This window comes from Oncorhynchus keta, chromosome 29 (genome assembly GCF_023373465.1).
Source record: "Oncorhynchus keta strain PuntledgeMale-10-30-2019 chromosome 29, Oket_V2, whole genome shotgun sequence".
NCBI lineage: Eukaryota > Metazoa > Chordata > Actinopteri > Salmoniformes > Salmonidae > Oncorhynchus > Oncorhynchus keta.
Window position 1 is genome coordinate 53627331 of NC_068449.1, and position 27000 is coordinate 53654330.

Genomic DNA, 27000 nt, shown 5'->3' on the forward strand with positions numbered 1-27000 from the left:
CTTCCAGGGGTGTTGTGTGTGAGAGAGAGAGAAACACTACAAAGCCCAGAAAACTCAAAGGCATGAAGGACAGCGACTATTTACAGACAACCTCCAGATATTGATAAAAAAATTATAATAATTCAGCCATAATAAACCAGATTTGGCTTTGTGTGACTGTTTGGTAAACAGAGACTCCGACCAGAACGATAAGCACTAACAAGTAGAGAGGCGTTATGCTAGCTAGGGAACAGTGCTTCTGTACCCACCGGAATCAGGCAGCTTTGTGGCATGCCGTGTGTGTGTGTGTGTTTCATACTCTAAGGGTCCAAATTGAGACAATTCGTTTTAGGAACACTGTGCAGACGTTCTTGGGCGGCCCACATGATGCCATCACAAATGATTGACCTCTACAAACAATAACAGATGTGCGATTGAGAACATAACATACTACCAGCAACACATTGTCAGTTTCTCTCCCTCTCGGTTGAGCTAATGGCTAAACCTGTCAGTGTTTTATATAACTGTTAAATCCAGTAGGTTTTAGGACAGGCTGCTTTAGCAGAGAGGGCAGGACATACAGTAAGGTGCTTATTGGTCTTCTCTAGTCTAGAGGACACCATTACGCTGATGGGCTCGGAACTAGGGTCGTTCCCATGAAGTGATAGGCATCTGGCGGAGAATCAGCACAAAATGGCCACCCCTCCCTCATACACGCCATCTGCGCTTTATCTCCGCACGGATCTCTAATGGAATCTCTGTATGTCTGTACAGTGTGTCTAGATAGGAGTATTTCCCTGGAGTCTCTTCCCCTAAGGTCAGCAGTTCTGAATTGTAGCCACATGATGGGAATGAGTGTTGGTCGGACAAGGACATTAAGGACATGATTTTGTCCTCTGTGAACGCTCGGCCTTTTCCCACAAGACATAAGAGAGAGACACCGGGTGTGACTCAATACTCATGGCTTCCTTTCATGGTCTCCTTCCAAACAGGTGAATGAACAGGATAGGCTGTCGATGAATGCTCACCTCTCATCCAGGAAGCTGGCGTTCCAACAGGCGGTGGAAGACAGCAGGAGAATGACGTCACTAAAAGCAGAGGGAGACCAAGACATAAATGCAGGAAATTATATCAATCAATTGAAACAAGATCAACCAGATACCAGTCTTCAGAGTGGTATAGAGCTTCCAGCTGCTGAAGCCAAAAAGGGTCACCACAGGATCATCGTCCTGCTAAAAGAAGTGTCATTCTCCGCATAGGAAACGATAAACAATTGTTCACAAAAAAATATTTTCAAGACAAATCGAATCTACAAATAACTCGTATCACTGACTTACTTGGTGATAGTGGAATCTGTGTTGTCTAGGAGTTTCATCCTCCACGTATTCAAACTGGCATCATTTATCAAAGAGATGCTTCTACTGATGTTAGTGACGGAAGTCTTCAGGAGGGGTGGAACTCTGTAGAGGAGAGAAGGGGGTCAGGGGGAGTCAAGGTAACGTAGCACATCAGCTAGTCGGCCACATTTAGCAACGATATTCTCGATAGCGCTTCCACTGTAGACATTACAAGGCTATCCAGAGACGTGTGTTTTGGGTTCATTCCTTTCCCACTTGCAGATAAAATAAATACTCTGAGAGGTCCAAGTACATTGTAGAGAGTGTCTATCTGTGTGTTGGTGTTATCAAGTTACATTCCTGGCAATCAACAGGAGGATATCCGTTGTAGACAGATGTAGGCTACTTGGGGTGCATCACAGTAATATCTCATTCACTACTTCCCACCAATCTAAAAGCACTGGATTGGTGGAGGCATCGGCTAGAGGGAGTTTCCACCATATTTATTACACCAGTCTTTTCTTTCGAACCAGTGAAGGGAAGTGAACAGGTGCACATTCATCCAGACATTCTAGCTGGTCAATAACTGTAGCAACAGCTCCACTTAGTGGCAGAAAACTAGAACTGGCTCACTTAATGAAAACACATCAGCATCCTTCCTCACTACTAGGTCTATAGCAGAGCTCTCTAACCATGTTCCTGAAGAGCTACCGTCCTGTAGGTTTTTACTAAAACCCTAATCTAGTGCACCTGATTCTAATAATGAAATGGTTGACAAGCTGAACCAGGTTAGTTCCAACTGGGGTTGGATAAACAACCTAAAGGAGGGTAGCTCTTCAGGAACAGGGTGGAGAACCCTGGTCTAAAGCATATTCTTCCCATCCCTGAAAGAGAAAATTCTATGTCTTTCAATTCAATGTCTGGGCATAAAGCGTCTCAGAGTAAGAGAGCTGATCTAAGATCAGGGCCCCCCTGTGCATGTGATCTTATTCATTATGATCGAAAAGGCTAAACTGATCCTATATCATTCCAATTCTGAGATGCTTTATGAATACGGTGCCTGTACTATTACATCAGTTAACGACCAAAAGCTGAGAAACGATTATGTGAAGTCCTTTACCTTTTCATCGGAGTACAATAGGAAGTTATGGTCCCCTCCACAGTTGATTTTTGTAATGGCATAATGATCAGGCCCTAGAAAGAGGAAAGGAGAGGGAAGAGTTACTGACTGTTGGTTTAAAAATCGGCTAGCTCAACAGCATTGTGGTGACTTACGGGAACAGTTTATGCTTATAGGAAATAGCTCCTGAGTGAAGTTTCCCTTGAGAGAGAGATCAAGGATCAGCTTCCCTCCCCCAATTCTAATCTTAACTATTAGTGGGGAAAAATGCTAATCCAAGATCAGTGTCTAGGGGTATCTTCGCCCTACACAAGCATTTTCCAAACTCCAAAAGGTGCATGTTTTGTTTAGTACACAGCTGATTCAAAGAACCAAAGCTTGATGACGCGTTGATTATTTGAACCAGCTGTGTAATGCTAAGGCAAAAAAACTAAATGTGCACCCTGGGTTCCCCAGTTTGGGAACGCTGCCCTACACCGAGAAGCTCCCTAGATTTTGATTTAGTCCACTAGATGGCAGGAAAGCAATACAAGCTAAGCAATTCACCTCAAACACCATCAATCAGTGTGTTAAACACCATCAATCAGTGTGTTAAACACTGAGAATCCTGTTTCATAGACCTCGAACTCACTCACAACCTAATACAGTTCACTCTAGAAACATCCGTGTTGCTGAAATAATGGCAAACATTTTACCACATGGGGATATTTTGATACTATTTCATTCTTTGAACATTGAATTTATCCCATTCATAGTCTTTTAATACGCATGGTTAATGTGGAAATTATAGTGATCTAGTGATCTTTCTCCCTACAGTCATAGTTTTATATACAGTACATTATATGAATCACTGAATAAGCTGTGGATGTATCTGAACAAGTCCTTGCACTCGTGTGCCTGTTCCATTTAACGTCCTATGCGTTCTCTTGTCTATTCTGACTTGCTCCTACAACAGGCCGGACATTTTCCTCAAGCAACAGCTCCCTGATTCTGCCTTGCCTTGCCTCATTTCCTACATTCTCTTCTTCCCAACTGGAGTCATCCAGTTACCTGACATATGACGAGGACTTCCTGTGAGCCTTCCTGTGAGGCTGCTTTTGACAGGAAGTGGGCTTTTGATGTCACCTCGTGTCCCGGTGCCCAGCTGACCATTGGTGTTACAACCGAAAGCATACACCAGACCGGAGGAAGGCACAAACGCCAGGGTGTGGTGTCTGAAACCCAGACGGAGAGGATAGAAAGAGAGTATGAGGAATCTAGGACAGAGAAGGCAAGTAGTCATACCATAACTTACCTGATGTAAACCTGTACTGTACTCTATTATACTGCTATGCTATACTAAGCTATGCTTTGCTAGGCTATGCTTTGCTAGGTTATGCTACGCTGACCAGGCTACGTTGTGCAGTACCTGCCACAGGCAATCTGGGAAACCTCGCTGCCCATCAGCTCCTGCACCTGTCTGGGTAGAGGCTCGTTGTTGGTGGAGTCATGACCCAGTTGACCACGAGAACCGTCCCCAAACGTAAACAAACCCCCATCCTGTCAACCAAACACAGAGCGAGGCTTCAATTACAATAAAGGATGTGAAAAGGAATGCTCAAGGACAGTCTGTCATAGCTCGATACAATTCCACATGCATATTCCTCACCCTCCAAAACAAACATGAGAATTCTTCAAAGGCATGAACACATTCATGGATTAAAGGTTTTACGAGACAGCAGGTCCTTTTTCAGTACTGTGCTTTCTCAAAACCCACCATCATCTGAAGACTATAAACACATAACAGACAGATACGCAGGAGGACAGTTGTGTTCCTCACCTTGGTGAGGGCAGCTGTATGCTCGTCTCACAGCTGATATAAACCACTTTTTGGGATCTGAGGAACTTGATGTGGCAAGGGACAGACCGGTCTGTAGAAAGGAAATAAAACATACGCGCACATATTCCATGTTACCTTCAGAACATCACATTGCTTTATATGAAGGTCTGCTTATAAACTGCTTACAAGCCATCATTCATTTAATCGGAGAAACGATTGGGCATTTGGACCCATATAGCAATGGGTCTGTAGTCCAACAGGCTTCATCAGTCTATTGGGGTGCATTACTTCTCTCGTATGTCTCATCGACGTATAAGTTAGTTAGCCTACCCTGTTTGTCATTTAACCCCAGCTGTCCGGCGCCGTTCTTGCCCCAGCCGAACACGGCTCCAGAGAGTGACAGGGCGAAGCTGTGGTCTCCCCCAGCGGTGATCTGAGCCAGGGGGATACCTGACAAAGACTTGAGGGGCTGGGGAGACAAGGTGCTGGGCTCTCCCTTCCCCAAACCCAGCTGACCGCTCGAGTTCTGGCCCCACGTGAACAGCTGACCGTCTGGGAGAGAAAATAGGGGGTTAGCCTAGCATTAGCCTGGCATTAACCTAGCATTAGCCTAGCATGAGCTGTTAAGCATGTAACTTTGGTGTGTAGCGCTACAGTATCAGTGGTAGTGTGAGGTGTTGCTGTTGGCTTCATTCTCACCTTTAGAGAGTGCGATGCAGTGCTTGTTGCCACACATTATTTGAGAGATGCGATGCTCGCACAGCTTCTTGATCAGCCTGAGAAATACAGGAGATGCATTGAGTTGCAAGGCCAATGCCTGAACAACTATGCAGTATTTGGCAGATTTTAACCAACTACATGCAATGTACAGTTAGCTTTACAATCCCTGTATAGTTAACATCTAGAACACCATACGTGTTGTAGTCTTTGTAACCCTCCCAGCAAGGTACAGTATGAAGAAACTGCTTCTTAAATAGAAATCACCGATGACACTGTAGGTGATGTCATGGAGACGTTGGCTAGCTAAGCGCATGCGCAGAAACCTGTCATCGGGTCGAACGGTCATCTAGCGCCCGAACTGTGCATGTGCAGGCCGTCAAATCAAAGGCACTCCTTCCGACAAAGTTGTTTTTGATGAAAATCAAACGTCAGTTTGGCATTTTCACGAGGTTTGAGTAATAACATGTTTAACTACTGAAGACATTGGCTAGCATCTCAGGTTGTGCATTTAGATTTCGAGAAAATTAACCACCAAGAATTTTTCACTTCTCTCATTGACTTCTCAAACCCAACCTGGTCTGTTTCGTAAGCATTCCTGGAAGTCTCGCTATGTTGCGGGTCTGGTTTTTTTTTTTTTAAGTCTATGCCCGTAGCATTTAGCCATCACATGCAGTTCTCACAATTCCATTGGTTTTCATGTACCTCTTCCAGTAGGCTATTCCTCAGCAAAGCTTCAATAATGTATGTTCTAGCATGCTGGGTCACCTGGGGATTGGGACGGTCTCCTCAGCGGTCCCCAGTCCCAGCTGGCCCCCTCCACCGGCCCCCCAGGCAAACACCTGGCCCTGCTCATTCAGCGCCATGGAATGGGCCTGGCCGCACGATACCACCCCTATCTTCTGAGTGTCCAGGGCCACCACCAGTTCTAGAGGGTAAGGAGGAGGGATGAAGGGGGAGGGAGGATTGGGGAGGGAGGGAGGGAGGGGAGGGTATGACAGACTTTAGCCAGGCTCTCTAGAAAGACTAGTATTTAGAATGAACGATCCACATCTACAAATGCACAATCTTAATTTGATCACCCGGTTGTTTCAGGAAATGTCCTACATAGCAGGAAACACAAACCTGTAGTCTATTCAAGGATTAAAAAGGCTTCTAAAGTTTATAATTTACACTTTAAAATGTCTGACTTTATTTGCCCTAAAAATGTATCAACCTCTACAAAAAACGGCCATTAATTATAACCCACACAATAATTCACATTTCCGGTTGCTGCAGGATTATTTTCCTGCTGTGAGAAACTGGTCAAATTAAGATCTTACACCTGTACCCGTTTTAGGACTGGTGCATCTTAGACAATACTGTGGATGAGAAAATGAAGTATCTTTTCTCAATGTATCTTCTAGTCTGAGCATTCTAGAATGTTATGCTAGGCCTTTGTCAGAAAGCCTTAGAGACCAAACCCACTTGAAGTATTTAGTGTGGATAAACTATCTGACCAACCATCTTCTGGAATGTCCCAGTGCTTTCTAACTATCTAGCTCCACATTTCATTTTCACTTATCATGAAGGCATGTTAGGAAGAAATTAATGCGAAATAAACAGGGGTTAATGTCAGTCATTACTTAATATTTTCAATCACTCTTGGAGAAAAATACTCAAATACTGCTTTCAAATTCAATTATTTAATTTCTATCTTAAAAATTATGTACCTTAACATTATACATTTTACCTCAGCACTTTAGCAGATATAATTATAGTTAAATATCGCCTGAGAATTGGAAGTCAAGAACACGTGTGTGATGACTAAATAATGCACCCCAACAAGTCTCCTCCTGCCGTGCCTCAGTTCCTGTACACAAATCTGTGTGGCCGACCATGTAGCCTCGAGAGTGGTTGGGTGGTGGTGGTTTCCATGCGATATAGCTGTGAGCAGCAGCTTCATAGGAATGCAGGCACGCACAGCACAGTAGAAACCACTCATAAGATGAAAGGAGAAAGATATTTCACAGCATACAGTATTGTACTGCAGCGTCATACAAACTACCTGTGTATCAGAAATATACTATTATAGGGCATTGAGTCTCAGAGTCTTATATGCCAGCAGCACACCACCCTGCATCTCACTGCTGGCTTGCATCTGAAGCTAAGCAGTTAAGCAGGGTTGGTCCTGGATGGGAGACCAGATGCTGCTGGAAGTGGTGTTGGAGGGCCAGTAAGAGGCCCTCTTTCCTCTGCTCAAAATATCCCAATGTCCCAGGGCAGCGATTGGGGATATTGCCCTGTGTAGAGTGCCGTCTTTCGGGTGGAATGGTAAACGGGTTTCCTGACTCTCTGTGGTTACTAAAGATCCCATGGCATTTATCGTAAGAGTAGGGGTGTTAACCCTGGTGTCCTGGCTAAATTCCCAATCTGGCCCTCATACCTTCATGACCACCTAATCATTCCCTGCTTCCAATTGGCTCATTCATCTCCCGGTAACTGTTCCCCAAGTCGTTGCTGTAAATGAGAATGTGTTCTCAGTCAATTTACCTGGTAAAGTAAGGATTACATTTTTTTTCTTGTTTTGATAATGGATTATTTACAAAATAACAGATTGGCTCTGTTTAACATTGAAACCTTAAAAACGGGCAATCTTCAGTTGCTGCATCCATTTTTGGACTGTAAATTATACATAGACCTACCCATTGATTCTTGAAAAATATAACTTGTAAATTAGTCATGAGCTTTGTGCAACTGTCAACCCTCATCAGATCCCAAAATATTAGCTTGTTTTATTCCAATGTTTGCAAACATTGTAAATGTAAACAAACACTGTATAGACTAAACATGCTTAAAACTATAAGTTCAATATGTTGGATGGTCAGTCCTTTCATACATTGCTCTGCCTATAATTTTGTACCAAAATAGAGGTGGGGTGACTGCTTTGTTATTGTTTCAACTAAGGATTGACGCTTTAAAGGGCTAATTCACTCAAAAACAATATTTCAGTATTTTGTCCATTAGTCAGTCCACTGTTAAGTTAAGACTGATCACTTTCAGTACAGAAAAAAAACTGTATCCTTGCCTATGCGTATGGTAAAGCTGGTGTTATCGGCCCAACTGGATAATAAATAGGCCTATTAAATGAGAAGGTGCTCTGAGAATGACTGGTGGCAAAGGGAGTGCTTCCAACAATAATCAACGTTTTGTGATAGTTTCCAGAAGCAGTCGTCAAGTGTATGGTTTTATGGCTAAACATAAATATGACCCTTACACACACACACACACACACACACACACACAGTCCACCCCACATGATGCAAACAGAGCAGATCATTGGTGCCTGAGATCTAATTAAACAGCCATGTGAGTGACAACACACATTCCTAGAAATAGTGCTTCTCCAACCTATCAACTCTCCTGGCTTAGCCTAGGAGCCAGTGAGCTACCAGTAAGGATTCATCCCAAATGGCTCCCTATTTCCTTTATAGTGCACTACTTTTACACTGTAGAAGTAGTGCACTTTATAGGAAATAGGGTGCCAATTGGGACGCACACTAAATGTCATAAATAACATGAGCTTTAAGATTGTCATACCTCCTTCCTCCCAGGCATTATCCCTCTGTTTAGTAAATAGAACCTAATCCACCATGAATTCATATAGTCTGCATTGCAAAAGTGATTAAATGCTACTGTAGTATTAAGGAGGTGGGGTCTAAACAAACGTTGTGACACAGGTATAACATTTCATTATAGTAGAGAACAGTAGAGAACAAATCTGCTCATTGGCAGATTTCCATGCGCTACACATTAGAGTTGCAGCCAAGTACAATAAGATGTAATATCCCACTAGATTGGGCATTCAGTATAGTATATTTTTTAATCCACCCACAATATCAACAAACACAGGTTGTACCACAAATAAACATCAAACAGGGTTAGCTTGTTAACTAACATCTGCAGATTGCTAATTGGCTGGTACTGGCAGCTTACCTGGCGAGTCCCCCGGCTTGTCGTGGCCCAGCTGCCCACAGCGGTTGGAGCCGCACGTGTACACTCTCCCATCACGCAACAGGAATAGCGAATGGCGCCCACCGCACGCCACCTCCTTCAGGCCACGCCCATTGAATGCCTGGCAGCTCCGGGGTTCGTACACTGGGTCCTCCGCTCCGCCGATACCCAGCTGGCCCTCCACAGTACTGCCCCAACACAGCATCATGGCTTAGAGTGGGAAGGAGAGAGTGAAAGACAGGAGGGGAAGAAGGAGGAGAGCTTCAGGCTAGAAGGCGGCCCTGCCTTCTCCCCTTGGTGTAAATCACAAGTCTGGAAGGGAGAAACAGGGGAGAGGAGGAGAAGAAGTAGGGTGTCAGATGGTAGTAAGATCACATCATTGGCCCTTACAGTGCACTCATCATCTGATATGTTAGATCATGTTTTAAAATGAAGTGAGGCTGGGTAAACACTCTGCTGGGGATGGAGCCTGGCCCTGGGTGTGAGTGTGTGACGTGAGCGGTGAAAAGATAAGGTGGAAGCACCACCAGCTTGTTTAAAGAAACCCAGTGCCTCTGTAATCCCTGTTTAAGCAGCACCAAACTGTCCTGCCTTAACGCAATCCACTCCCAACGTGCGTGCTATGGACAGAGTTAGCCAAGGTGAAGGCAGAGAGAAACTGCTCTAAAGGTTCGGTGCCCTCTTGGGTATTAAACATGGAGACATGGGCCCCTCCTTTCCTTAGAAGTCAAATGGCACTTTTAGTTTACAATCTGTCATGCTCAGACAATACACATCATTCATTCTGCATGTGTCATAGTTACCTATGTGGCTTATTGCTAGATAGAGGCCTTATGATGATAGTTGTTGTGATGGTTACGACAGAAAGAGGGTTACATTGACAATGAATGAATATGCAAGGGATGATTCCGAGCTTGCGCTAGCAGATGGATGTACTTTGGCTGACGTAAGATTCCAACTATTGCTCTATGCGTACATCAATATCGTCTGGACGTGACCACCATATGGCTCTATAGCTACTGTATATAGTTAGCTATAGCCTATAACTATGTAAAATAGTTACAGTAGCTAGTCAATCGTGTCAACTCCATCGTATTCGCTAGCGGTCGGTAACTAGCTATACGGATAAAAACGACAGCTAACGGGTAGGGCTTAACGAGATTTACAAATGCGTCCATTTCGCAGAATACTAGCAAGCTTGCCATATTTAGCCAATCTAGTGAATCTATCTGCATTTCACAGACTCAACGTTCAAATATAGAATTGTAATCAATTGCACAAAACGTAGCAACGTGATTTAAAGCAAAAAATAGCATGTGTTTTACCTGTAGAGATGCATTCCTGAATTCCACTAGCTGGGCGTTTCGACAATAACAAGGAAGTTGTGATGTAGGTTGATGCTCTTCGTCACTCAACATGTGACTTTGGGTTTATACTTCTATACCCACAAAGTCAGATTCCACAGCCATAAAATTGTCCCAAAAATGCAGTTTGGTCTTCATGTATGACTCCGTTAGGCATACGTTTATCAGTGCTGTTAGGGTAAGGTGTTACATCACATTTTATGAAGAGACATTTCAGAAAAGGGCGGGGTTTATGACTTTGTGGGTATTGAATCTAGTGGCGGGCATGACTGGTATGACTGGTAAGCAAAATCTAGCCGAATCATGCGATGTACTTGCATAACTTCCTAAAAAAACAGTATTGCACTAGAAGTTCCACAACAAATCTTTATTAACAGTGGCTCTTTTTACTATGGTACTAATTCGCAGTTAAACATTTTTATTAACAAAGACAGCACTTCGTTTAGATATTCAAACAGCAGAGGTCTCCAAGTATCCAGTTATCCCAGTGCATGAAGGAAACATGAGTAGAACATGTCAAGAAATACATATTTATATTGGTCCACATTGTGCAATACTGAAGTAATTTAAATAGAAAAACTTTATTTAAGACTACTTAATATGTTTGAAGATGTTCAGTTGTTAGCTCTGAATGTGTTTCATTGACTTAAAACATTAATATATTAATAATAATAATAATAATGACTGGTGAGGATTTTTTTTTTAAATTAAATGCTACATGCTTCCCAGTTTAACAATTTCAAAAATATCCAAACACATCACAGTGGGTGATAGCATGGAGAAGCTTCTCCTGTAGTGTGTCGATACTGCTGTAGTTAGGGAGGCATAACGTCACAGAGCAGGTTTGTGCTTTCGGATAATATTCATCAGCGTCAGTGCTGCCCAAAGTCGTGATTTGCATCTGCAGTTTGAGAGACTTCGTCCTCTGGGCAATCTGTCCGTTCCAGTCAGAAAAGCTAGAAATTAGAGGATAATAATTATCCACTGACCAAGCATTTCTGGGGCTATACAATCATTTACATATATAAGTTTAATTAACTGTCTGTTAACTCACTTAAGAACTTCTTCTTTTCCTCCTCTGAGAACTCTGTGAAAACCCTCCAGAAGTTCTGGATGATGTCATCTGTGGGCCTATATCCTTGATACTTGGCATTCTGTTAGTGCAGAGAAAAAACATAATGTAACAACTGCATGTACAATAGACCATACCACTGTATTATAGCCATAGACTGTATAGCCCAAACAGGATGGGACCAGATTTAACCACTGGGAGCATAGCGCTGCTATATATGCTACCAAACATGTATGAACTTCCATATTATATTGCTTATGTACTTTTATGACATATCCAAGCAGGTTGAACTTTACCTCTCTCAACTTGTCCCACTCGTAGTTGTCATCTCCTTGTAGAAGTGTCATCAGCTCCTCAGGTAGAAACATCCTCCATGCCTGTATAGGGAAGCCTTTGTGGAAGCCTTTCTCAAAGTCTGCAAACTGGCTCTGCACTGACTTGTTGAGCTTCATGTCAACGTACAAGTCAACATATTTCTTCCTGTGAATGATATATGGCAGACCAATGTTTATTTATGAGTTCAGAACACTTCCTGTGGAATCCTTTTGTTAGTTCATAAGATTTATATGTCGATAAGATTACTGTCATCAAATATACCTGTTGACCATGGTAACTGGGAGCTCCTCTCCATTTGGTATCAGTTCTTGCCCTTTGTACTTAGAAAGACAAAGATTATTACAGCATCAGCTGGGGTTACCTGTGTAGGCTACCAAAAATGGCGAAAGGTATCAATTCTCTCTTACCATGAAACCAAATCCATTGCTTCAACTAACTCATCATCTTCATCAACACATTCTGCAAGCCACTAATTTTAAACAAACAAACGATAAATGTGATTTGAGCAGATATATAATAGTATCTCTAAAACAACACCTACACTTAAAATGAAGTGCTTTGTAACACCCAAACTAGTGGCAACTGAGGAACCACCAACTTGAAGGAGACAAAACCTTAACTTTGCTGGAGTATTGAAACACATTATCCTGAAATGTTTTTAGATACAGTAGTATGGATTCTTTAAATCAACAGCCAGCAGTTGAAGACATGAAAATATACAAGTACAGTTGAATTCGGAAGTTTACATACACCTTAGCCAAGTAGATTTAAACTCAGTTTTTGACAAATCCTAACATTTAATCCTAGTAAAAATTCCCTGTCTTAGGTCAACTAGGATCACCACTTTATTTTATTTGGACTTGGGTCAAACGTTTCGGGTAGCCTTCCACAAGCTTCCCACAATAAGTTTGTTGAATTTTGGCCCATTCCTCCTGACAGAGCTGGTGTAACCGAGTCAGGTTTGTAGGCCTCCTTGCTCGCATACAAGCTTTTTTCAGTTGTAGCCCACACATTTTCTATAGGATTGAGGTCAGGGCTTTGTGATTGCCACTCCAATACCTTGACTTTGTTGTCCTTAAGACATTTTGCCACATCTTTGGAAGTATTCTTGGAGTCATTGTCCATTTGGAAGACCCATTTGTGACCAAGCTTTAACTTCCAGACTGATGTCTTGAGATGTTGCTTCAATATATCCACATACTTTCCTGCCTCATGATGCCATCTATTTTGTGAAGTGCACCAGTCCCTCTTGCAGCAAAGCACCTTGCAAGCCTCCCCTTTTCCTCCAAAAATAATGATGGTAATTATGGTCAAACAGTTATATTCATGTTTCATCAGACCAGAGGACATTTCTCCAAAACGCACAATCTTTGTACCATGTGCAGTTGCAAACCGTAGTCTGGCTTTATGGCGGTTTTGGAGCAGTGGCTTCTTCCTTGCTGAGCGGCCTTTCAGGTTATGTCCATATAGGACTCGTTTTACTGTGGATATAGATAATTTTTCACCCGTTTCCTCCAGCATCTTCACAAGGTCCTTTTGCTGATGTTCTGGGATTGATTTGCACTTTTTGCACCAAAGTACGCTCATCTCTAGGAGACAGAACGCGTCTCCTTCCTGAGCGGTATGACGGCTGATTGGTCCCATGTTTTATACTTGCATACTATTGTTTGTACAGATAAACGTGGTACCTTCAGGCCTCCCAAGGATGAACCAGACTTGTGGATGTCTACAATTTTTTTTCTGAGGTCCTGGCTGATTTCTTTTGATTTTTCCATGATGGTGAAGGTAGGCCTTGAAATACATCCATAGGTACACCTCCAATTGACTCAAATGATGTGCATTAGCTTATCAGATGGCATAATTTTCTGGAATTTTCAAAGCTATTTAAAGGCACAGTCAACTTAGTGTATGTAAACTTCTGACCCACTTGAATTGTGATACAGTGGTGTAAGTGAAATAATCTGTCGGTAAACAATTGTTGGAAAAATGACTTGTGTCATGCACAAAGTAGATGTCCTAACCGACTTGCCAAAACTATAGTTTGTTAACAAACCATTTGTGGAGTGGTTGAAAAACAAGTTTTAATGACTCCAACCTAAGTGTAAACTTCTAACTTCAACTGTAACTGCCAAAATAATGGAAACACTTGAGTAAATGAGGGATACAAAGTATATTGAAAGCAGGTGCTTTCACATGTGTGGTTCCTGAGTTAACTAAGTAATTAACATCCCATCATGCTGAGGGTCATGTATAAAATGCCAGTTGCCCATTATTTTGGCTACCATGGCTAGGAGAAGAGATCTCAGTGACATTGAAAGGGGGGTCTCAAAGGAGTATAACCTCTACAGGATTGGTGTCACAACCTCGGGATGGTTGAGCTAACGTACACTAATGCGATTAGTATTAACAAGAACATTTCCCATGACATAGACATATCTGATATTGGCAGAAACTTTAAATTCTTGTTAATCTAACTGCACTGTCCATTTCACAGTAGCTATTACAGTGAAGAAAACCATGCTATTGTTTGAAGAGAGTGCACAGTTATGAACTTGAAAATGTATTAATAAACCAATTAGGCACATTTGGCAGTCTTGATACAAAATCTTGAACATAAATGCAATGGTTCATTTGATCAGTCTAAAACATTGCCCATACACTGCTGCCATCTAGTGGCCAAAATCTAAATTGAGCTTGGGCTGGAATAAGACAATATAGCCTTTCTATTGCGTTTCAAAGATGATGGTACAAAAAAATATTTTCAAAAATACATGTATTATCTTTTACCAGATCTAATGTGTTATATTATCCAACATTCATTTCACATTTCCACACACTTCAAAGCAAATCCTTGCTTCAGGTCCTGAGCTACAGACAGTTACATTTGGGTATGTCATTTTAGGCTACAATTTAAATAAAGGGGCGGATCCTTCTTAAGTTAAAGTGTGTGTGTGTGTGAGTGCGCGTGTGTGTCTCAGTAAACCAGATCTCAACCCAATTGAAGACTTATGGGGGAGATTCTGGAGCGGCACCTGAGACAGCGTTTTCCTCCGCCGTCAACAAAACACCAAATTATGGAATGTCTCGTGGAAGAATGGTGTCGCATCACTCCAATAGAGTTCCAGACACTTGTAGAATCTTTGCCACGGTGCATTGCAGCTGTTTTGGTGGTTTGTGGTGGCTCAAAGCCCTATTAAAGGCCCAGTGCAGTAAAAAAACATGATTTCTTTGTTTTATATATTTCCACATTATCATAATTCACGTTTAGTGTAAGTTTTGTGGAGACTGAGTTTTGGCCTTCCAAATCTCCATCAGATGATCAGACATCACTATGAAGTTAATAGTCCAATAAGAAAGAGCGTTCCAAACCTCTCTGCCAATAACAGCACATTTTCACTCAGACCACTCTGACAGTCCTTGCAAAATTCTTGCTTGAGAAATTGTCCTCTGCTAAGAAGCAATTTTTTTGCTCTTTTTGACCATTTTAATTGAATACAATCACAGTAAGGTGCTTAATTGTTACCCAGATATGACTTGATAGTGAGATTTAAAAAAATGTTTGCATTGGAACTTTAAGACACTTTATGTTGGTGTTTCCTTTATTTTGGCAGTAACCTGTATAGCTTGTTCAGCAGAATAATTGTACCTTGCTTCAGTTGGAGACAGCTCTTTAAGGTCATCCAATGTTGTAGTCAGACCCAGAAGCTTCTTGAAGAGAGCCAGAGGAAAGCAGAGGTTCAGAACACACTGATTATACAGTGCCTTCCCACAGAGCAGCCCAAGCAAGTAGAATTCATCAGTAATACCGCCGCCCTATGGATTGAAAAAAACAGAATGCCATAATCTAAATCAGAACTTTAACAGTGTAATATAAGTATAACAGATAATATACACTTCTAATAATTGATATTTCTAAGTTGGTAAATAACACAAAAACATTGTGGGGGAAAGATTGAGTTAAATCTGGGAACAATTTGTAATTGAATATGGATCATACATCTGTTGTGAGCCACGCAAGTCCAGAATCCTCGTAAACCTCCAGTGTCTTTGGTTCCATTTTGAGAAGTTCCCTCCCCAGGAGGCTGAAGAATTCCAGTGAAACACCACCTTCATCCACACCATCCTCTGCTTGAAACTTCACCTGGAGACAAAAAATACGCTATTTACTCCTACATAAGGATTTGGAAATGAAAATACTTTGCCTAATACAGAGGTAGATGTTAAAATAAGTACAAAGTCCTGGTGTTTGTATTACTTGTTTAATCACTACTCTTTTCTCAGTTCTTATTTATAGCTAGAAAGTCAAAATAAAATTTTACACAAAAAAAACTATAAAACCTAGTTAACAACAACCTTCAAAGGCATTGTGAAGTTGTGCCCACTTTGTCGAAGGTGCTGGAAAGCATCTTCCAGGGCTCTCTCTCTCCTCACATGTATTGTAGGGACCCAAAAGGCTAACAGTCCACCGAGGACAAACTAAAAAAGGAACACATTTGAGATATGGCAACATTTAGCCTTCATTTTTCAAATCTGATAGCAGTGTAGTAAATGAATGTGGTACCTTTTTTTAATAAACACCACATTTGGAAACAACTTACACTGTAATTGAGTTCCAATTGATAAACCATACATTTAGCCTCTGTGTTAAAGATGCAGGATTGTTGTTGAAATGTATAAAAGAAACCCTGACATAAGAAAGAAATTAGTTAATCAACAATGTCAATAAATATTTCAAATAATCTATTCTGAATTCAATTGATTGGTGTTGACTTTCATGGCTTACCTCGGGAAGATTTAGGTAGTCACAATATACAAGTGTGTTGAGCATCTAAAGAGGATTAGAAATGACTAAATCATTTTCCACTCTTTGTAGATTTCAGTGACATCATGAACATAATTACCCATTTTGATACCAACCTGCAGTCATTTTATGAGATAGGCTACTCACATTCCGAAGCATATAATTGGTTCTGTTGATGTGGAAATTGCTTTGCCGCAATTTTGATGAGTCTGTTGCAATTGACCTGAACAAAACAGAGGTTAAGGGAGCATATAACATTGCACATTTCTCCATACATATACAGTGCCTTCAGAAAGTATTCACACCCCTTGACTTTTTCCACATTTTGTTGTGTTACAGCCTGAATTTCAAATTGATCAAATGTAGATTTTTTTGGTCACTGGCCAACACACAATACCCCACAATGTCAAAGTAGACTTGTGTTTTAGGGACTTTTTACAAATTAATGAAACATTTAAAGCCGAAATGTCTTGAGTCAATAACTATTCAACCCCTTTGTTATGGCCTAAATAAGTTCAGGAGTAAACATTTGCTGAACAAGTCAAATAATAAGTTGCATGGACTCACTCTGTGTGTAGTAATGATTTTTGAATGACTACCTCATCTCTGTACCCCACAGATACAAGTCAACACCAATTAATTCAATTCAGTATAGATTCTTTGACATATTCATTGACATTGTCAATTAACTCATTTCTTTCTTATGCCAGGGCTTCTGTTCCAATCTGTAAGGTCCCTCAGTCGAGCAGTACATTTCAAACATAGATTCAAGCACATAGACCAGGGAGGTTTTCCAATTCCTCGCAAAGAAGGGTAAAAAAACAAAAACATAACAGACAATGAATATCTCTTTGAGCATGGTGAAGTTATTAATTACACTTTGGATGGTGTATCAATGCACCTAGTCACTATTAAGATACAGGCGTCCTTCCTAACTCAGTTGCCGGAGAGGAAGGAAACCGCTCAGAGAATTCATCATGAGGCAAATGGTGATTTTAAAACAGCTACAGTTTAATTAATGGCTGTGATAGAAGAAAACTGAGGATGGGTCAACAACATTGTAGTTACTCCACAATACTAACCTGAGTGAAAGAAGGAAGCATGTACAGAATATGAATATTCCAAAACATGCATCCTGTTTGCAACAAGGCACTAAAGTAATATTGCTAAAAAATGTGGCAAAGCAATTCACTTTTTGTCCTGAATACAAACTTTTGGGGCAAATCCAAATCAACACATTACTGCGTACCACTCCATATTTTCAAGCATAGTGGTGGCTGCATTATGTTATGGGTATGCTTGTAATCGTTGAGGACTGAGGAGTTTCAGGATAAAAAGAAACGGAATGGAGCTAAGCACAGGCAAAATCCTAGAAGAAAATCTGGTTCAGTCTGCTTTTCACCAGACACTGGGAGATGAATTCACCTTTCATCAGGGCAACAACCTAAAACACAAGGCCAAATCTACACTGGAATTTCTTACCAAGAAGACAGTGAATTTCCGTTGAGTAGCCAGTTACAGTTTTGACTTAAATCTACTTGAAAATCTATGGAAAGACCTAAAAATGGTTGTCTAGCAAATGAACAACAAATTTGACATAGCTTGAAGAATTTTGAAAAGAATAATGGAAAAAGGTTGCACAATTCAGGTGTGGAAAGCTCTTAAAGACTTAACCAGAAAGACTCACAGCTGTAATCACTGTCAAAGGTGCTTCTACAAACTATTGACTCAAGGTGTGAATACCTATGGAAATGAAATATTTCTGTATTTCATTTTCAATACATTTGCAAACATGTTTTCACTTTATCATTATGGGGTATTGTGTGTAGATGGTTGAGGGGACTTTTTTTTTTTTTTTAAATACATTTTGAATACAACACAACAAAATGTGGAATAAGTCAAGAGGTATGAATACTTTTTGAAGGCACACAATTATGGAAATGGATATTTATTTACCTCATACAGCCTCTCCATAACCTTTACAGTCCCTTCAAAATGTTTTTAGCAGCATAATCCTCCTCTGCCACCATACGGAGATACTCTGCTGACACATAGTGGAATGTTTTCACCAGAGTTCTGAAGGGGTGTCGGGAAGTGTCGACCATAGGCCCTCTATTTGAATTAGACAAAAGTTTAGTTAATACCACAGCACACAAAACCTGCTATATCTTAAAAGAGAGAAGAAGAGGGGAGGAGAGAAGTCAAGAGAAGAGAATGGAAAAAAAGGTATACTGATGGATGGTGACTTTACCAAGGACCTGGAGCTTGTCTGGGTTCAGTCTGAGGACGGCAGCAGCGAAGGCCTCAGTAATGTCTATGCCACGTTGTTGTTTTAGGAGAACCCTCAGGAGCTCAGGGATGATGAGGTACACCCTCAGACACTCCACACCAATTGGATCCTTACTCAGGGAGGGAAGGAGTATGCGCTGGACAACATCGTCAACCTAGAACCATGACAGGAGTGCTTGTGTGGGTCACAACTAAATGACTTATCGTGGCTTACAGTATCAATGACTGGTCAAATTGAATATCAAGGACAACAAACAGAACTATTGAAAATAAGTATCTGATCATAAAGATAATATATGAAATGATACCTCAGCCAGAACTTTATTCTTTGTAGCCAGCTTTTGAAAAGCCAGTCGGGCGAATGACAAGTCCAGGCCAGAGCGCTTCAGTGAGGTTTGATAATGTTTGTCACGGCTAGTGATTGATGAGATCAATAAATACTATTAAATATGCAACAATAAAACAAACTGTTCAATAATGTGATGATAAAACATTCATGGAAAGGCAGTTCATTTTTACCTTTTGTCCAAGAAGCTCCCATTTAAACTTGATGCAGAAGAGAATGTTTTTGTGATTTCCCTGAAAATAAAAGTGAAGAATATTATAGTTCCGTGTATGTAAGTTCCTGAAACCTTCAACTTTTCAGTAGTTGTTTTGTGTCACTGACTCATGTATGTTTGTGTTGCCTTGTGGAATTATCAACCATCATGAATTGCGTATTTGTATTGAGCCTAGGCATCAGGTTTATTTGTATTATACTAACTTCTGTATTGTCTTCCATGATTTTGAGTCACAGTCCGAGATCCATCTGTTAATGATGTCATCATCTAATGTTTGAGTCACTTTTCCGCGATTGGAGTCATTCAACCCTTTTCCTGATACCTGTTATAACAATTTTATGCACTGTATTAAAACAATGTTAAGTACTAAAGACAAACAGAACAAACTAACTGTAACCTTTGAACTGTAAACACATTACTTGAGTAGTGCTGCACAAGGCAAAGGAATGGTTTCCTCCAGCAAAGGTTTGTTCAATTTGCTGGTCATCAATGTGGTCTGAAAGTTACCCAAAACAGTTAGGATGTTATAAACCTGTTATTTTATAATTTCATAAAGACCAACATTTCTGCCTAAGTACTGTATTGCATTTTAATTAGGTTACGTTATGCAAAGCAAAGGAATGTTTTAACTACCCTGTGGTAGGTGTACTGGCAGAGGCACAGACTGATCCATCTTGACTCCATTTCCCAGCTGCCCTTGCTCTCCATGCCCAAATGAGTAGATATTTTTGAAGGAGCCCACAAACGCCAATGTGTGGTTTCTAATTTGACAAACAGGATTGTAGGTAAAGGAAAAATCACAAATCAACTGTGATCCCTAAGAATGGATATATCCAAGAATATACCCAGTGACACTCCAAGCTACATCCATTGATCTTTGTGTGACTATATATGATTTTACAGAGATTCACATTAATTATATCAATTTAGTAACTACATACCTTCCACAGGCTATCTGGGTCACCTTTGCCCCCCAGAATTCGGCCACCAGTCGAGGTCGTAGTTCATTTCTGAGAGAGTTGTGTCCAAGCTGTCCATATCGGCCCGAGCCAAATGTGAACACTAAACCTCCCTAGAACAAAAGCCATTCACACAGTTATCATGAGGATGTGTTCGGCTCCTGTTGTTGATATGAATGTTTCTACTGTATGTGATGCTAACCAGCAAGACATCATTGGTCCAAACATTCTTTAGATCTTAATGGTACTGGGAGAAAAACATACTATCAGTTGGAAATATTGTTGTGTAAAAACATCAGAACCTTTGTCAGAACAGCAGTATGCTCCCCTCCACAGGAAACAGTAATGGTCTTCTTTAGATTCAGGCAATCAACAGGAGCTGGAGCAGGTCTGTCTGTAGAAAATAGATTTCACCCATTTTTTTTTTCTTTGCTTGTCTTTTTCTGTTTTGACTATTGTAAAAAGAAAAGCTATTAAAAAAAAATCTACGTCTACTATTTGACATTAAATGATCTACTCATACTGTCTGCTTCAAACATATCAGACATACTCCTTTTCTTTAAAACATACCAACTATTAATGAAAGAGATATTATTTAATAATATTTGTGTATACAGTACCTATTGTGTCCCCCAGTCCCAGCTGCCCGGCGCTGTTCTTGCCCCAGCCGAACACGGCTCCAGAGAGTGACAGGGCGAAGCTGTGGTCTCCCCAGCGGTGATCTGAGCCAGGGGGATCCCTGACAGAGACTTGAGGGGCTGGGGAGACAAGGTGCTGGGCTCTCCCTCCCCAAACCCAGTTGTCCACTGGAGTTCTGGCCCCACGTGAACACTTTACCATCTAATGGAAGGTCAAATAATATTTGTACATAGGAAATCTCACAGGACACAGGACACGTGCTGCATTGTTAGAGTATGTGATAAATGTAGTTTTATTTCTAATGTCTATTGTGAACCTTCTCAAACTCATTCACCTTTTATTTCTGCACTATGAACTTTTGGGCATGATGATGTCCCAATAACATTTAACATTTAACATTTAAGTCATTTAGCAGACGCTCTTATCCAGAGCGACTTACAATTGGTGCATACACCTTATGACAACCAGTGGAACAGCCACTTGCATCTAAATCTTGTTGGGGGGGGGTGAGAAGGATTACTTACCCTTACTTACCCTATCCTAGGTATTCCTTGAAGAGGTGGGGTTTCAGGTGTCTCCGGAAGGTGGTGATTGACTCCGCTGTCTTGGCGTCGTGAGGAGTTTGTTCCACCATTGGGGGCCAGAGCAGCGAACAGTTTTGACTGGGCTGAGCGGGAACTGTACTTCCTCAGTGGTAGGGAGGCGAGCAGGCCAGAGGTGGATGAACGCAGTGCCCTTGTTTGGGTGTAGGGCCTGATCAGAGCCTGGAGGTACTGAGGTGCCGTTCCCCTCACAGCTCCGTAGGCAAGCACCATGGTCTTGTAGCGGATGCGAGCTTCAACTGGAAGCCAGTGGAGAGAGCGGAGGAGCGGGGTGACGTGAGAGAACTTGGGAAGGTTGAACACCAGACGGGCTGCGGCGTTCTGGATGAGTTGTAGGGGTTTAATGGCACAGGCAGGAGCCCAGCCAACAGCGAGTGCAGTAATCAAGACGGGAGATGACAAGTGCCTGGATTAGGACCTGCGCCGCTTCCTGTGTGAGGCAGGGTCGTACTCTGCGGATGTTGTAGAGCATGAACCTACAGGAACGGGACACCGCCTTGATGTTAGTTGAGAACGTCAGGGTGTTGTCCAGGATCACCCCAAGGTTCTTAGCGCTCTGGGAGGAGGACACAATGGAGTTGTCAACCGTGATGGCGAGATCATGGAACGGGCAGTCCTTCCCCGGGAGGAAGAGGAGCTCCGTCTTGCTGAGGTTCAGCTTGAGGTGGTGATCCGTCATCCACACTGATATGTCTGCCAGACATGCAGAGATGCGATTCGCCACCTGGTCATCAGAAGGGGGAAAGGAGAAGATTAATTGTGTGTCGTCTGCATAGCAATGATAGGAGAGACCATGTGAGGTTATGACAGAGCCAAGTGACTTGGTGTATAGCGAGAATAAGAGAGGGCCTAGAACAGAGCCCTGGGGGACACCAGTGGTGAGAGCGCGTGGTGAGGAGACAGATTCTCGCCACGCCACCTGGTAGGAGCGACCTGTCAGGTAGGACGCAATCAAGCGTGGGCCGCGCCGGAGATGCCCAACTCGGAGAGGGTGGAGAGGGAGGATCTGATGGTTCACAGTATCGAAGGCAGCCGATAGGTCTAGAAGGATGAGAGCAGAGGAGAGAGAGTTAGCTTTAGCAGTGCGGAGCGCCTCCGTGATACAGAGAAGAGCAGTCTCAGTTGAATGACTAGTCTTGAAACCTGACTGATTTGGATCAAGAAGGTCATTCTGAGAGAGATAGCGGTAGAGCTGGCCAAGGACGGCACGCTCAAGAGTTTTGGAGAGAAAAAGAGAAGGGATACTGGTCTGTAGTTGTTGACATCGGAGGGATAGTGTAGGTTTTTTCAGAAGGGGTGCAACTCTCGCTCTCTTGAAGACGGGAGGACGTAGCCAGCGGTCAGGGATGAGTTGATGAGCGAGGTGAGGTAAGGGAGAAGGTCTCCGGAAATGGTCTGGAGAAGAGAGGGAGGGGGATAGGGTCAAGCGGGCAGGTTGTTGGGCGGCCGGCCGTCACAAGACGCGAGATTTCATCTGGAGAGAGAGGGGAGAAAGAGGTCAGAGCATAGGGTAGGGCAGTGTGAGCAGAACCAGCGGTGTCGTTTGACTTAGCAAGCGAGGATCGGATGTCATCGACCTTCTTTTCAAAATGGTTGACGAAGTCATCTGCAGAGAGGAGGAGGAGGGGGGAGGATTCAGGAGGGAGGAGAAGGTGGCAAAGAGCTTCCTAGGGTTAGAGGCAGATGCTTGGAATTTAGAATGGTAGAAAGTGGCTTTAGCAGCAGAGACAGAGGAGGAAAATGTAGAGAGGAGGGAGTGAAAGGATGCCAGGTCCGCAGGGAGGCGATTTTCCTCCATTTCCGCTCGGCTGCCCGGAGCCCTGTTCTGTGAGCTCGCAATGAGTCGTCGAGCCACGGAGGCGGGGAGGGGAGGACCGAGCCGGCCTGGAGGATAGGGGACATAGGGAGTCAAAGGATGCAGTAAGGGAGGAGAGGGGGTTGAGGAGGCAGAATCAGGAGATAGGTTGGAGAAAGTTTGAGCAGAGGGAAGAGAAGATAGGATGGAAGAGGAGAGAGTAGCGGGGGGAGAGAGCGAAGGTTGGGACGGCGCGATACCATCCGAGTAGGGGCAGTGTGGGAAGTGTTGGATGAGAGCGAGAGGGGAAAAGGATACAAGGTAGTGGTCGGAGACTTGGAGGAGTTGCAATGAGGTTAGTGGAAGAACAGCATCTAGTAAAGATGAGGTCAAGCGTATTGCCTGCCTTGTGAGTAGGGGGAAGGTGAGAGGGTGAGGTCAAAGAGGAGAGGAGTGGAAAGAAGGAGGCAGAGAGGAATGAGTCAAAGGTAGACGTGGGGAGGTTAAAGTCGCCCAGAACTGTGAGAGGTGAGCCGTCCTCAGGAAAGGAGCTTATCAAGGCATCAAGCTCATTGATGAACTCTCGAGGAACCTGGAGGGCGATAAATGATAAGGATGTTAAGCTTGAAAGGGCTGGTAACTGTGACAGCAGCTCTCGGGGTGTGCGAGAACACGTGGTGGGCGGACGAGGAGAGAGCAGTAGGAGTAGCAGTGTTATCTGTGGTGATCCATGTTTCCGTCAGTGCCAAGAAGTCAAGGGACTGGAGGGAGGCATAGGCTGAGATGAACTCTGCCTTGTTGGCCGCAGATTGGCAGTTCCAGAGGCTACCAGAGACCTGGAACTCCACGTGGGTCGTACGCGCTGGGACCACCAGGTTAGGGTGGTCGGTGTGGAGCGTTTGTATGGTCTGTGCAGAGAGGAGAGAACAGGGATAGACAGACACATAGTTGACAGGCTACAGAAAAGGCTACGCTAATGCAAGGAAATTGGAATGACAAGCGGACTACACGTCTCGAATGTTCAGAAAGTTAAGCTTACGTAGCAAGAATCTTATTGACTAAAATGATTAAAATGATACAGTACTGCTAAAGTAGGCTAGCTGGCAGTAGCTGCGTTGTTGACACTACACTAATCAAGTCGTTCCGTTGAGTGTAATAATTTCTACAGTGCTGCTATTCGGGGGCTAGCTGGCTAGCTAGCAGTGTTGTTTACGTTACGTTGAGTTAAAAAAAACGACAATAGCTGGCTAGCTAACCTAAAACATCTCTATTTTAGCATTAAAGCCTCTGTTTATTTTACATTTAAAAAATGGACAGTGTGCGGGTCTCCATCTCTTCCAGTATTCTCATGTTGATATCTATGTACCTGGAACAGAGACTATTTGGTATAAAGGACATTCAAAGAGCACAGAGAGCCTCCTATCATATCCCGTCTCAAACTGAGTGATTTAGAATGTGATTGTTTACCTTGGGTTAGCGCAATGGAATGCTGGTCTCCACATGCAACTTGAATTACGTGATTCAAGTTACCCACTGGGCTGAAAACACAGACAACCAAAAGTAATCATTACAATATGGTCAATTACTACAATTGACAGAAGCCACTAAAATGTGAGTCGGCCTAAGCCGAGAGATGTGTCATTTCTGTCAAGTACCCACCTGGGAACATTGGATGATTGGGTGAGGCAGAAAACTCTGCCCTCTTCAGACAGTAAAATAATATGTGCATCACAGCAACTCAGAGCCAGAATCTTCTCCCTGCACTCCACACCCTCTACACACATGAAATATAAATTAAACGTATTAAATAGCTTAAAGGGGCAATTAGCAGTTACTTCATCCAATTTTTATAATATGTACCCATTGATTCTTGAAGAATATAACTTCGAGCTTAGTTCAACTGTCATACCTCATCAGAACTCAAAATATAAGCTTGTTTTACTCCAATGTCCGTAAACAATGTACATGTAAACAAACACGGTATAGTCTCAAAACATTGTTAAAACTATAATGTTGATATCATGGATGGTTCGTCCTTGCATCAATAGTACTATCTATGAATTTGAGAGTGGTTACATTTCTCAAGCCCCATGCCTCAGCTTTATACAGAAACGGGTGGGGGCACTTTGTTATTGTTTCACCTGCTGATTAACGATTTAAACATTTTGTTTAAGCAGTTCAGTAAAGAAGTGGGCTCTTGTGGTGGGGAAAAACACATAAAAGGTGCTTACTCAGTTTTCCTGTGATCCTTCTCCCATCTTTGTCATCTTGCATCCGAGCGAGGGACACTTGTTTCCCATTATTTCTGATGAACGCGACCACTTTATTACCTGCAGAAAGACGCGTAACTGGAGATTTCAGGTGTATGAAATTTACGCAACCGTCCGTGTTCGCCTTTACCAAATCCTTCGATTTCACTAAACCGAAGCCATCACGGGTGTTCTCTCCCCACGAAAACATTGTAAATGTGTTATTATCACCGTCTAAACGTATCCATAATCAGCTCATCTTGATGGAACACGGGACGGTCAGTCTGCGCCCTAGGAGTCAGTGCGTTCTGAAAGCGATGAACAAGACCATATGACATATCTGTAAAAGAAACACAGCAAGAAACGAAAACGAAACCTAAATTGGCATTTTCCTCCAAACAGAAACGTATGCCACAATGGGCATGGCATGAGTAAACGAAAATATCAGGTTGGCTCATATGCAGTGGGACAGGGTAGAGGTAAAGTATTTTAAACAAACAAACAACCCAGCTAGCACATTTGGTTCCTTGGAAGTTGTTCGAAAGTACTTTTGGTTTCCCATTGGTTCTGGGGACAAAGCCATACGTTTCCTGACAGTGAAAACAGAATGTTTTTTAAACATTCTGAGAATGGAAGTGAAAATGTTGCCTGTTCCGGGAACTTACATTTTTAGGTTGCAGGGAGGTTTTCTATGGTTCCCTGAAAAATTTCCTGGGGTGTTTTAATACCATTCTGAGAACAGAAATTATAGGGTAATAAAATAATGTCCTGAGACTGTTTATGACACTGCTAGTTTAGGTTAACTGTTTTGAACTCCAAGCACAATTAATTTGCTTCGGCATTAATCATGCAAACCCATTTCTTTTTTTATGTTGCATGGCGTCAGTGAGATTCAAACCCATCATCTCTCTGTTCTCTAGCCATGGAATTAGTCCACTGCACCACTAGGATGTAGCAACCATGCCATGTTTTTTAACTCATAGAAAGCTGTTCATTTTAGTCTATTCAAACAGACCCCATTTCAAAGGAAACAAGCACTAATTAAGATCAGGTGTGGCCAATTACTGGGTGTAGCAAACACACCTAACACATAACAAGATAGAGGATAGAGAATTTTGTTGATGCTGGGAATGGAATGTATATGTTTTCAAATAACATTCTTCCAACGTTCTTTGAATGTTACTATGTGTTCTTGTTTTTATGGAAAGTTTTCTTAATGTTCTGAGAACATTACTTTAAATAGAACCATGAAGAAACCTGCATAAAACATTATGTGAAGTCCTGGAATTCCCACAGAAAAACATTGTTTCTTAATGTTCTCTAAACCTCTGAGAACATGACTGAATAGAACACGAGGAAAACTGTAGAA

The 27000-nt window shown here is 42.3% G+C and overlaps 2 pseudogenes; both read right to left on the minus strand.

Annotated features, from left to right (window-relative positions):
• LOC127913681 (probable E3 ubiquitin-protein ligase HERC3) overlaps positions 1-10536 on the minus strand; it is a 37142-nt pseudogene extending 26606 nt beyond the window's left edge.
• A 141-nt stretch (positions 10537-10677) lies between these two features.
• On the minus strand, positions 10678-26093 carry LOC127913380 (probable E3 ubiquitin-protein ligase HERC4; annotated as a pseudogene).
• Between the last annotated feature and the right edge of the window lie 907 nt (positions 26094-27000).